The 13,249-nt window shown below is 35.7% G+C and overlaps 1 long non-coding RNA gene across 1 annotated transcript in view; it reads right to left on the reverse strand.

Moving 5' to 3' along the window:
• Positions 1-2,027: 2,027 nt before the first annotated feature.
• Positions 2,028-13,249, reverse strand: part of LOC145981530 (uncharacterized) — a 37,865-nt gene continuing 26,643 nt past the window's right edge. Inside the window, exons 5-6 of the long non-coding RNA XR_014440966.1 lie at positions 11,665-11,682; positions 2,028-2,065 (exon numbers count right to left, since the gene is read on the reverse strand). This is a non-coding gene — a long non-coding RNA (uncharacterized LOC145981530). The remainder of the gene's footprint in view (positions 2,066-11,664; positions 11,683-13,249) is intronic.

The raw sequence follows: 13,249 nt of genomic DNA on the forward strand, positions 1-13,249 counted from the left end.
GGTGAGATTGGAATACAACTTTGGAAGCCACGATTTCTAGAGTCGTGAAGAGCCGCACGAATGCAGTTGCGTAATCCATGCCATGTGCTTGCGATTGTGATAAGGACCATCAGAAGGATTGCTTCAAGGTAAAGTGGACGTTTGTAGATTTCTTTGATCCTGTTACCGACTTGCCCTGTTTGAACTGTACAATTACTCTCCCTTTTTGTGTGATTATTCGACGAGCTGTTTGTTCGGAGTTCTTTCTACAATACATTACTGTTCCTACCCCTTTTTTGACTTGGATGTAAATTAACGTGCCGAATATATTGGTACAGTGCTTTCGGAGAGTGAACTATAATAATTTATGTTGCATTTTGGGAACTGAGAATGATACCAAGTAAAAGTACGTCCGTCACGAAACATTAAACGTTTCTACTTCAATATTTCGTATAACCGTCCAATCCTAAAGAAAGATCGATTAACTCTATATTCTCATGCCCCCTTTTTGGAGTTTGAATAATCGATTGTGGCAAAAGAAAATAAATTTGTTTACGCAAGGAATTGCTGTGTAGATCCTGCGGAAAGACAGGAAGCAACAGTTTTAAAATCAAGTTTGTCAAATGACAATGTGCCCCTTTTTCTAATTCTCCCCCCTTTTATTCCCACTTTAACAAGTCATACCCCCGGAACACCTTACGCAGTAGCCTCAAAGCCATGCACAGTAAATAAGTATACATATGTACATGTAGGGGACTTATACTTGATTGTACGTAGATGCTAAGGATACATTTGTTATTGCGGAATACCTCCGTAGATTGTTATTGGCATTGCATTGCCTTTTGTTAAGCAATACAGTTACTGAAACGTTGAATTATCAATTGGACTTGTTCCTTGTACTCGTTTTTTGTAAAGAATATTCCCCCTCTTTTAAAATGAGAGGTTGAGGGTCATGTAATAATGTTTCGTGTGTTATTAGAAAGTCAAGACAGATTAAAATTGTTAAAATAAATAGGAGGTTAAAATTGAAGTCTTCTTTCCTTTATTTTTTTACTTCATTCCGTTAGAGTTAAATCGGACACATTGAATGAAAAGCAGTATATATATATATGTATAAATATGTTTTCTTGAATAGGAACCAGGATACTGTCCTCGAATGGTTAAAGTCATTTTGCAACTTTTTGACTGTTCTCTCCCCCCCCTTTATTCAGTCTGTTGGTCAATTAGTATTAAGTGAATTAATAGTGAATGAGTATATTTTGACGTAATCATTTGTTACAGGAACATTGCTGTTGACAATATAAATAAGCATAGTAGTAATTGGAACGGAATCTTCGTGATTTTGATCGTTCCTCGGATTCCTGCTTTTAGCGGAACGCGACGTTGCCTTTCTGTTGATGGTTTACATGTTTTGGAACTTGTTTACTCAACGGAAACGTAGCGTCGAAAGGTGTTTGTGACCCTTGTTTGGAATAGGCACTAACAGGGATATATTTACCACGCGCTTCCAAATAACTATCATTAACTTACCGGGTTTGTTAGTTGCCTTACCCACACAAGCGTCATAAGTTAGAGTCAAACTCACGTATTTAGGAAGGCCTTCCTGAGGGAGTAGTGGTAGCGTCGTCGCTTTGAAATCAAGGGGTTCTTATTTTGATACACGTGGAGGCACGTAGTGTTTTCTTCTTTTCTTTAATCTGTAGATCGAGTCCACATTAACCTATCTGCGTATAAAATTTACTTGAAACAAACTTGAATTTTCCAAACATTGGAAGAACATTATGATTATTCACTGAATAAAGTACCTCATTTCCCCTCTAAATCAGCCTTTAACCTGCCTCAAAACAAAAGTAATTTGTAGGATGTATGGCAACAATCATTATATTTTTCTCTCCTGCATTTGCTCACTCCCTCTCCGCTCTCTTTGTCTTTCCTTCCCTGTCACACACAAGCGTGTACACCCCCCCCCCCCACAAACACACACATGGACGTATATACCGACTTTATGATAATAAATTAGTAGTAATTTTATTCTAGGAATAATGATAACTTACTGCACCCATTCCTGCTTCCTCTTGTTTCTTAGCTGCAACAAAAAAATGTTAAAATTGTTGAAATTATGTCACATTGTCTCCCTTGCATATACTCTAAACTGTGTTAAATCAATATAAAATGGAGTGCATTAAGTTTAAAATTGTATCCACCGCAAAAGCATCATGAGAGTAATGTGCATATACCTATGTAGCAAAATAAATAATTTGGGTACAATAAGTGTTGGATATGATGTCACTGTATCGGGTAATAATTACATGTAAATAAATGCAATCTGTATTCGTCAATGTGCGGAGTGGGGTACAATTACCACTGTGTTGATGTTATCCGTCACAAAAATATCATTATTCGTTGTGAAATGTCAACTGGTAATCACTACTCAAGAATGAACATCATGATCAAATAACAAACCGTTTACCGCCTTCCTGTCTTTTAGCGCATACTGATTATGAACAGACGATGATATTTGGAATCGAAAGTGATCTTAGTTTTCTCCTTCCCAACACAGAAAGCAAAAGAGCAGTTTCGCTAACAGAAAGGAAAGTACAAGTGATATACTTTGCGGAAACTTTCGCTTCACATTATTTGTAACGATATCCAGGTAACCTGCTGTTTTGGGCCAAGGAGAGGATTGAACTACTTGCACTGTCAAAAATTTTAAACGTGATGAACATGTTTGAGTTTCGAACTGTGTCGCAAGTTAAATTGGAGGATTCTGTAGGGTGCTGCATAATTTGCCGTCGCCTCAAATACATAATCGTCAATTACAAATACGAGCTTCGGGGGATGACTCAAGAACATTAGCCATCGTGGATATTGTGAGCCTCTGAAGAACATAACAAGTTCACTTCCACATAACTCCGCCTTTCATGGTAGCACTTCAAACTCTCTTTGTTATCACGATATTCCAACGTCATCCAGCAAGAACCATTAGTGGGTTTAGTATTGTGAAATCGCATTGTTCATCACCTAATATGCTATGTAAGAAGTGAGGTTACTGGGATCATATTCGTTAGCCTTTTACTTGTTTGTTTTCACATAACGCAAAGGACGTTGAACAATATTAACTGAAATAGCTATCTGTTTGAAAGGTAAACGGTCTATGGTAGTGAGAACATCCAATTCAGGTCGACTGATTTTCAGTATTGCTTGTTATGACTACAGAAGCCAACAGCATCACATCCAGTTTTAGGTGGAGATTGTGGTAGTCACCCGTGGTCTTAAAGTTGAAGGCTTTTTGGAACATTTTGAGATTGTTGGTAATTGTCCTCAGAGCAATCCCTATCTGTAAGCCGGATGTGAATGATTCTCGTGGACAAAGCGGTGATGCAGAATTTGGCAAAATCGTTTATATACTATAGAGATATAAGCCCTTTCGTCTTTACAAGAATGCGTTTTCGTTGTCAAAACATTGCCAATGTTGGACGCGCGAAGATCACAATCTGCAAGTTGGTCTGTTATTTTGGCTAAGCTTTGCGATTGAAAATTGTATGGATCGAATGATCGGATTTGATTGGACGAGTTCCTTTGATGTACATAAAATTCCTCAACGAAATGTATTTTTCCTGGTTGCGTGTAAGACGATCAACGAGATTTTGGTCTCATCCACGTTCATTGATGATGAAACAGGCATCATAAGCTTCAAGATGGAAGATGGACACAGGGATCTATTCTGAGTTTGGAATCTGGAAATGGCACTTATTGCGCCGAGAGCTCCACTACTGTGTTGTGGTTAAGATAGTATACTATTTAGGCATTATCCGAGAAACACATTTCTCGTGTTACACGGTCTCTCTTTTAGTTTTGTTGCTCTTATGGTGTAGGTGGTGTAATTGGAATGTCCACATACAGTGTGAGTTAATAATCTCAAGAGTTGTACGATCGTCTCTAGAAATTTATTGATAGGATCCTTGCCACGGTACAGAGAAGTGCCCCTGCCGTGTTGTCATAGGTTCCTACTACTTGCAATGTAAAGCTGCAGGTTGTGATACGAAATATGTGATGAATTTCAAATTCTTCGGTTGGATTCACAAGAACATATAGGCGCCAACGAACTTTCAAAATATAAATTTATACTTCATGTCTTGATTCAGTACAATTCTGTGTGTGCTTCTGTTGTCGCACGGAGAATGTCAAGACGATAATCGAGTTTTTCACACCTTCCTTTTCGTCTTGCCGTCACCCACAGACAAAAGGAGCACACACAAAAGTGTACTGAATCAAGACATAAAGCTTGTTGAGTTTATTTATTTGTATCTTCATTAGTTTCTGATTTATTAATAATTAAAATGTGTCAGACACTTTCTGTAGACCATGTACAATAATTTGGTCATAAGGTGGACAAATCAACAGTCAGATTATATAAAACTAAGAGTAATTATAAATACAGGGGAATCAATCTGTTCAATATGCCCCTAAACTAAACATCGTGGTGCAACAGCCCCCGAAGGGCAAGGGGCCTGCAACAGCGTCTTTTCATTGGTGACGCGTTGTCAGCGCATCGCATCCCATCGCCGCTGTTTTTCTGGCTTTCGTAACCGGAGCCCGCTACTTCTTGAAGAAGTTTCCCAATTGTCTTCACGACGCTGGGTCACCGCCGAAATTTTGGGGCACCCATAGGGAATCGAACCCGGGACCGCTCGCACCAAAGGCGAGAGCTCTAAACACTTAGCTACGCGGTAGCCCCCAATATGCTCCTAGTGACTGCATAACATGAGTCCCCTGAAATGTTTAAAAAATTACTACTTTGGTTAATGGACCAGGCATGCCATGGTACAAAACAATTTGAGATTCATCACAAAAATGATTTGTCATTCTAGTGTTTATTATTTCTTTCTTAAGCTCCAAACTTGTCCTGTGTTCAATGCATAGAACTGCAACTACCACATTTGGTCCTACTCATATGCCTAATCAACTTATTGTCTGTATATTTAGTCTCAACTTTATTGAGTAGGTGTGTATATATGTATGTGTGTGTATGTATATACATATGTATATATGTATACATACAGTATATGTATTAGAGCGGGGGTGTAAGGGGTGATTTTACTCGTAGTACACCCAATTGTCAGCCTCACTTCCACGTTAGTACACCCTGGACTACGTTTTGCAGACGAACGAGGCTCTGGCGACTGGCACTCTGGCCAGTATAATTTTGTGTGTGTTGTCCTGTTTTTTGTCCTTGTGTGTGCTGAGGGCCCTTTATAGCCTCAGCTTTTAACGGAAGTCAGAACATTTTAAGCTTTTAAGATTTTACTTATGCAACTTTAGAATTGTTCTTTGTAAAGATAAGGGGCAGGACCCCGTATAATGTGACGGGTGTAAAATAGCCTAAGTGCTGACGCACCCAAAATTTTAAAATCAAATCAAAAAATCAATGTATTAGAGCGGTCCACAAATACACGAGTTTCTTTTCTTCACATAGATATTTAAAAACATTCCAAATTTACCTTCAAACAAACAATATTTGGATGTTAGCCCGCCCCAATTTACACTTTTATATAATTAAGTTGTACATCTTATTTAAGAGCTGCACATTAAGGAACATAAGTCATTAAATTTGCTTCTGATGGAATTGGAAACTTTCTTCTGTGATTTGCTTCGCTAACTTCGGATTGTTCACTTCATCTGTGATCTGCAGACGTCGAGGGGGATGGAAGATAAGGATGGGTGATGATATGATGAAATTAATGAAGGGACAGTCACCAATAACACCCATGTCCATGCCGGGATTTTACACCTAAGACATGTGGCGTCGTAGAGATGTTTATTTAAGTGCGAGCTCCAAGAATCCATCAAGTTAGTCGGCGCTAGAGAACAATAATAACCTGTGTGTGAAAATTGTTTTGAATTACTTCGTTTTTCCACAATAACTTGGAAATATTTCCTGAGAGCAAAGAAAAAAAACGTAGAATGGGGCGACCTCCAAATACGCATCAATTAATTTAAAATTGTACACAGAAGTAGGTCAGTATTAGAGAACAAAAATAAGGTATGTGGAGAATTGTTTTGAGCTACTTCAGCCTTTTACTAAATAATTTGGACCACCATAATACATTATAATAGGTATTTATATATATATATATATATATATATATATATATATATATATATATATATATATATATATATACGTAAATGAATGAACGCCAATTAAAAATTTGAAAGATGTTACTGTATGTAACTGATGGCTGAATGTTTAAAATTTATAATTTTTAATTAACAAATATTTGTTAACTCAGAAAGATGTATCACAATCTTTTAGATAATTTGTCAAAACTTACTCATGTACAAAAAACACATTTTATTCTAAGCCGCAGTTGTTGGAACGTAACAACTTACCTAAGGACAACGCATAGTATGCAGAACAGTAACATGTTTATTACCATGCACGAATGGCGTCAAAAGGGAGATATGCATGTTACGACATACGAATCAACTTGTGAGAATGGTACCAGTAAAAATCGGCATTATTTGGCACACACTATAATCCATCAAAAACTACAATTTCACTTCCCTACCTTCGTTTTATGCGTCGCAACTTATAGGTTCTGGCAGGGGACGACTTCCTTCACTCTTGGGTGTACGGGCATCGTGTGGTGAGAAACCGAAGTACCTCACTCTCCCATTTTCCATCTCACTGGCTGCATACAAATTGTCAAATGCCATATTCCTTCCTATGCTTCAATTCTGCAACTAGCACCATATTCCAAACGTATGTACGTCTATTTCGCATTGAAGACTTGATTAAATGTTCTACAAATCTCGGCAATTCATCAGGAGTTTCTGAAGACGACAAAGCCCAAACTACGTATCACGAGAGTCATTTTTACAGTGGAGCACGCGAATTACGTCTATTGCCGATACCAAGCACAAGACGCAACTGTTCTGTGGTCACGCACATACCTACACACTGCCTTCCTTCACTTCCTGTAACTTCCGAGCTGCAGATGGCGTGATAACAACGAAATATTTCACAAATAGTCAGTGTTGCCCTCTGGCGGAAGATCATGGAATTAACTGATAAGTCGTTTTTTATCGCTATTCTGAGCGGAGCAATTTCCAACACAACGAGTTGAACGTTGTAAGATTTAGCAATGTGAATTCCAGTAAATCGCTACAGTTTCAAGCGTCAACGTCAAGTCACAATTACTTGAGAACTACTTGACGTATTACAATGTAACAAAGGCCATTCTTAATGAATTTTTCCGTACTTTCAAATGAGCTAAAAATAAACTGTAGTTTCCATAAAAAAAAAACAAATTTGTGTTGAAAATCGTTCTTCCTTACGTAGTTGAACGTTTTTGGTTCACTAACATCACGAGTTCCTCTTATTCATACCTATACAGGGTGACTGGTAATTAGATGTATTCCCTGAAAGGGGTTAATGTATAGACAATTTGCAATAAATTTGACCATATGATACCCCGTCCGAAAATTAGTAGTTTTCGAGATAATCGAATTTCTTTCGTTTCTTTAAAAAATGACAATTTTCCACATAAAAAGATGAATTGAGAAAAAACTGCTCATCGTATGGAACTTATTTCAGCATTTTCTGATAGCTAACAAATAAGTGGTTCGTTGAAAAAAAAAGTCTTCCCAACTAACAATCACATGTAAGTTACGGGTGGGTCTAAACTTACAAGTGATGATAAAAAATGCACTCTCACTTTACTTGGCAACGTATTAATAACAAAAATGGTATGACACGAAGCGTACAAATTACTTAAATTACTTCCTTGTGTCATCAGCTATCCAACAAGGTACAAATGTTGCTAACATTCACATTTGTGTACAAGAAATAATACTTCATTCATCTTCAGTTGAATGGAATCAATGAACAATACAATTAAAGAACATTACACGTCTTGCTCAAAGTGGGCACCTCCGTTACGAATGCAGGCACGCAGGTTTTTACGGACATTTGGTCTCGTAACTCGTGATGTGATGGTGTCCTTGATGGGTTGACCAGCTGTTAAGATCTTCTCCCTGAGCTCTTCTTGCGAGTTTACCGGTGTCTTGTAAATTAAGTCTTTCATGTGGCTCCAAATGTAAAAGTCGCAAGACGTCAAATCGATCGGGGGATCGAGCCGGCCAGGGAATCGGGCAGCCTCGGCCAATCCATTTCTTTGGGTAATTTTCATCCAGCCACTGTCGCACGCACAGGCAGAAGTATGGATGGGCGTCATCAACAATCATTAGATCGAGCCACTTTTCCTGCCCCAAATCTTAAATGGCATCACTTATGAACATTTTTTGAGCAATGTAATGGCAATGTTATTGGAGGATGTGCCTCTGGCTACAAGACGTGACATGCTTTACCAGCATGATTGCTGCCCAGCCAAGGAAGTAATTTAAGTAATTTGTACGCTTCGTGTCATACCATTTTTTTTATTAATACGTTGCCAAGTAAACTAAGAGTGCATTTTTTTATCATCACTTGTAAGTTTAGACGCACCCGGCACTTACGTGTGATTGTTATTTGGGAAAAACTTTTTTTTTTCAACGAACCACTTATTTGTTAGCTATCAGAAAATACTGAAATAAGTTCCATACGATGAGCAGTTTTTTCTCAATTCATCTTTTTATGTGGAAAATTGTCATTTTTTAAAGAAACAAAAGAAATTAGATTATCTCGAAAACTACTAATTTTCGGACGGGGTATCATATGGTCAAATTTATTGCAAATTGTCTATACTTTAACCCCTTTCAGGGAATACATCTAATTACCAGTGACCCTGTATATCTGCGAAAGCAGTTTTTATGTATTTATTGTTGTTCACAAAATATTTCCGGTGGTAATTTTATCTGATTTACCCAGTATATATAGATTAATGAATAGGCAAATTGTAAACACATGTAGTTATTGACGAAGTCTATTTAATTAAAATGCTTCATGTGGAATGTGTTCTCTTCTGTTGTAGAAACTTATGATACACACGTATAGGCGTGTGTATTACTTTTTGTTTACATAAGAGGTGATCAACATACTTTCGCTTACCTGTTTTGTCTAAGAAGAGAACAAAACATTGTATTATTTGCTATCCTTCTTCCGTTTCATCAATAACTTTAAGTCAATGTAAAATACTTTCTACCTCAGACAATACGTCGGAACTTGTTTCTTCAATGACAAATATATTCTTTCGATTGGAATGAAATCACTACCAAAATAATATTTTATTCCTACGTATTGTATGTTCTTTTGGTTACCATACTCTAAACTCCATCTAATTCATTTCTCTCTCAAGAAGTAGTTAATGGTGTGTACTGAGCAATAGTATAAAATGTATTTAATGTATAAAACCTATTTATATAATTTAAAATTTTGGGTACTATTTTTTTACGTTGACATGGAAATACAATTCTAATCTCATACATGTTGTTCTTTTCAGATAATGATAAATATAATTTTTAGCAAATAGTTATTTTGATAAATTACGTTCAGTATAAGGGATTGATCATAATTCACGAGCACATCTAGTTTAAAATAGTACCACGTTTATAGAAGAGAATTAATGAAAAATAACTGGCGACTTATTCATTTTTTATTTCAACAGGTCAAAGTTCTTCTTGTGGACAGCGTCTGTCTTTATGTTAGCATTGAAATTTACCTAAAAAAGACTCAAAATTAATGACAGATCTTAACAAAATAAGCCTTATTGAGAGTAAACAAGTAACAACTAAAATGTTTCTAAATTTGAGAATGATTTATGAAAAGACGTGTTGTGCCTCTGGCTACAAGACGTGACATGCTTTACCAGCATGATTGCTGCCCAGCCAAGGAAGTAATTTAAGTAATTTGTACGCTTCGTGTCATACCATTTTTTTTATTAATACGTTGCCAAGTAAACTAAGAGTGCATTTTTTTATCATCACTTGTAAGTTTAGACGCACCCGGCACTTACGTGTGATTGTTATTTGGGAAAAACTTTTTTTTTTCAACGAACCACTTATTTGTTAGCTATCAGAAAATACTGAAATAAGTTCCATACGATGAGCAGTTTTTTCTCAATTCATCTTTTTATGTGGAAAATTGTCATTTTTTAAAGAAACAAAAGAAATTAGATTATCTCGAAAACTACTAATTTTCGGACGGGGTATCATATGGTCAAATTTATTGCAAATTGTCTATACTTTAACCCCTTTCAGGGAATACATCTAATTACCAGTGACCCTGTATATCTGCGAAAGCAGTTTTTATGTATTTATTGTTGTTCACAAAATATTTCCGGTGGTAATTTTATCTGATTTACCCAGTATATATAGATTAATGAATAGGCAAATTGTAAACACATGTAGTTATTGACGAAGTCTATTTAATTAAAATGCTTCATGTGGAATGTGTTCTCTTCTGTTGTAGAAACTTATGATACACACGTATAGGCGTGTGTATTACTTTTTGTTTACATAAGAGGTGATCAACATACTTTCGCTTACCTGTTTTGTCTAAGAAGAGAACAAAACATTGTATTATTTGCTATCCTTCTTCCGTTTCATCAATAACTTTAAGTCAATGTAAAATACTTTCTACCTCAGACAATACGTCGGAACTTGTTTCTTCAATGACAAATATATTCTTTCGATTGGAATGAAATCACTACCAAAATAATATTTTATTCCTACGTATTGTATGTTCTTTTGGTTACCATACTCTAAACTCCATCTAATTCATTTCTCTCTCAAGAAGTAGTTAATGGTGTGTACTGAGCAATAGTATAAAATGTATTTAATGTATAAAACCTATTTATATAATTTAAAATTTTGGGTACTATTTTTTTACGTTGACATGGAAATACAATTCTAATCTCATACATGTTGTTCTTTTCGGATAATGATAAATATAATTTTTAGCAAATAGTTATTTTGATAAATTACGTTCAGTATAAGGGATTGATCATAATTCACGCGCACATCTAGTTTAAAATAGTACCACGTTTATAGAAGAGAATTAATGAAAAATAACTGGCGACTTATTCATTTTTTATTTCAACAGGTCAAAGTTCTTCTTGTGGACAGCGTCTGTCTTTATGTTAGCATTGAAATTTACCTAAAAAGACTCAAAATTAATGACAGATCTTAACAAAATAAGCCTTATTGAGAGTAAACAAGTAACAACTAAAATGTTTCTAAATTTGAGAATGATTTATGAAAAGGATTCATGCTCAATACCCCTAATTAAATTCACAACTTGAAACACAAAGCTTCATAGAATAAATAACTTGATTATATGTCGTAAATATGACATAATGAAAACAAAACAAATGTTATTAATATTGTTAAACGTATAAGCTAGGTACAATAATTAAATGTTAATCGTAAATAATAAAATCAAAGTAAATTCTAATAAAAGTTTTGGAATTTAGTTTCTAATTAATCTCTCTTGGCGTCGTTGTGGCCTTCTGGTTAAACTAAAATTCACATATTTATTAGCGCCACCAAGTGCATAACTTTGCATCAACTTCCTCTTGATGGGTTTGCTTCCACACTTGTTTAGGGGAAATTCTTTCTTTCATTTGCTCCAACGTATCTTCGATACATGTATTTTATCAATTAAACTCTTATAGAAAACGATGGGAAAATTCACAATAAAATATATTACCAGAATATCAAAACTATGACTGAAAGTTCACTTACTGGACTTAGGTAGCGTATCTAGAGGAAACATAAAACATGACAATTTAATATATTAAGGTTTTACAGTGTGTTTCACAAACTGCACAACCATAATAAGTGCGTCTAAAATTAAAGTTGTTCGACATATTCACATCAGGCTTCTGCATTATGAAACTTTGTCCATTGGCATATTTATGAATATTTTTTGACGGTTAAAACAAACGTAAAATAAAATAAAAATATTTATTAATTAATTAATGGCTTGACTTATGAATACACTCCTACCTTTCCCCTTGGAAAATTGTTGTACACTGCATTCATTTTAACATTGAATATCTAAGAAACATAATGCAGTTTTTGTCAATCGCAAAGATCATATTTTAAACGCAAGGAGCCAATTTATATACATTATAGCAAGCAAATCTCCACTGCAGATACATAAATGTTGTACTCCTTGTACTCATATTAGCCATTGCTTTGCTCTCTAGACAACTGAATCTAACTGATTCCTACCTAGAAATTGCATATTATGCAGGTATAATAGATTGATTGATTGATTGATTTAGTTTATTTTACTTCGCGTTTTGTGCCTCTTGGCTAATTTGCGAAGATGAGGATGATAGGATGAAATTGATGAATGGACATTCACAAACAACCAAGCCCGACCGGGATTCGAATCCGGGACCCTTGGCGTCGCAGCGCGATGTGCTAACCGCTCGGCCATAGGGTCGGGCAGGTATAATAGAGTTCCCTACCCCTCAAACCCAAGAGAGAAAATTCCCCAACAGGACTTCTACACCACTGAATACAATAATATATTTTCACACACAAGAATAAAAAACTATATATACATTTTAGCTGGTCTTTTTTAATTCAGCGTCCTTGAAAATGTATATGACTTTCCGCAATGTCCATCATAGCATTTATATCCTCCATTTAGTAGAAATGGCCACTGTTTTGAATCTTAAGGCATTATTTTTTATATCAATTTCCGAAAAGTGCTATACTATCGTGATATGCAAGAAGTTGCACACGTTCCTACGTATTATGAATTCATTTGTTATAGCCTCCTACCCCTCTCTGACTCATTCCATTCCGGTTGATGTAGCTTTTTATTTCCGGGAAGGTAGGGAAGAAATTTCCTGGTAATTCAATAATTTCTCTCTTGTGTCCCTTCCTAACCCATTAGTGCCCAGAATTTTTTATTCAGATATTAGTTTTATACTTGAACATAAATCTATTGAGGGGGAGATATTATGCTTAACTTCAGTTTCAATATGATATGTTTACTTGTGAATGATTTGATTTGGTGTTTTAAGTGCAATTTATGCACAGTAAGGCTAATCGGGACTGGACCTACAGTTTAAAGTGGGATCCGAACCACTTATGCCTCCAAGGGGGCCAGAAATGTGGGCACTGGTCACCAATGGGTAGGGTGTTTACTTGCACACAAATGTGGGCACTGGACACTAGAGTGTGTTTTATTTTTTCAATTACTAGTGGGATATTTGGGTAATGTTAAGAACACTATAATATATGAGATTTTATGTTAAATCTCCTTATATTTATAATGATAGAGCAATTATAATAAGTCACTCTTCTACAA

Source organism: Lepisma saccharinum, chromosome 29, assembly GCF_977018435.1.
Source record: "Lepisma saccharinum chromosome 29, izLepSacc3.1, whole genome shotgun sequence".
Taxonomy (NCBI): Eukaryota; Metazoa; Arthropoda; class Insecta; order Zygentoma; family Lepismatidae; genus Lepisma; species Lepisma saccharinum.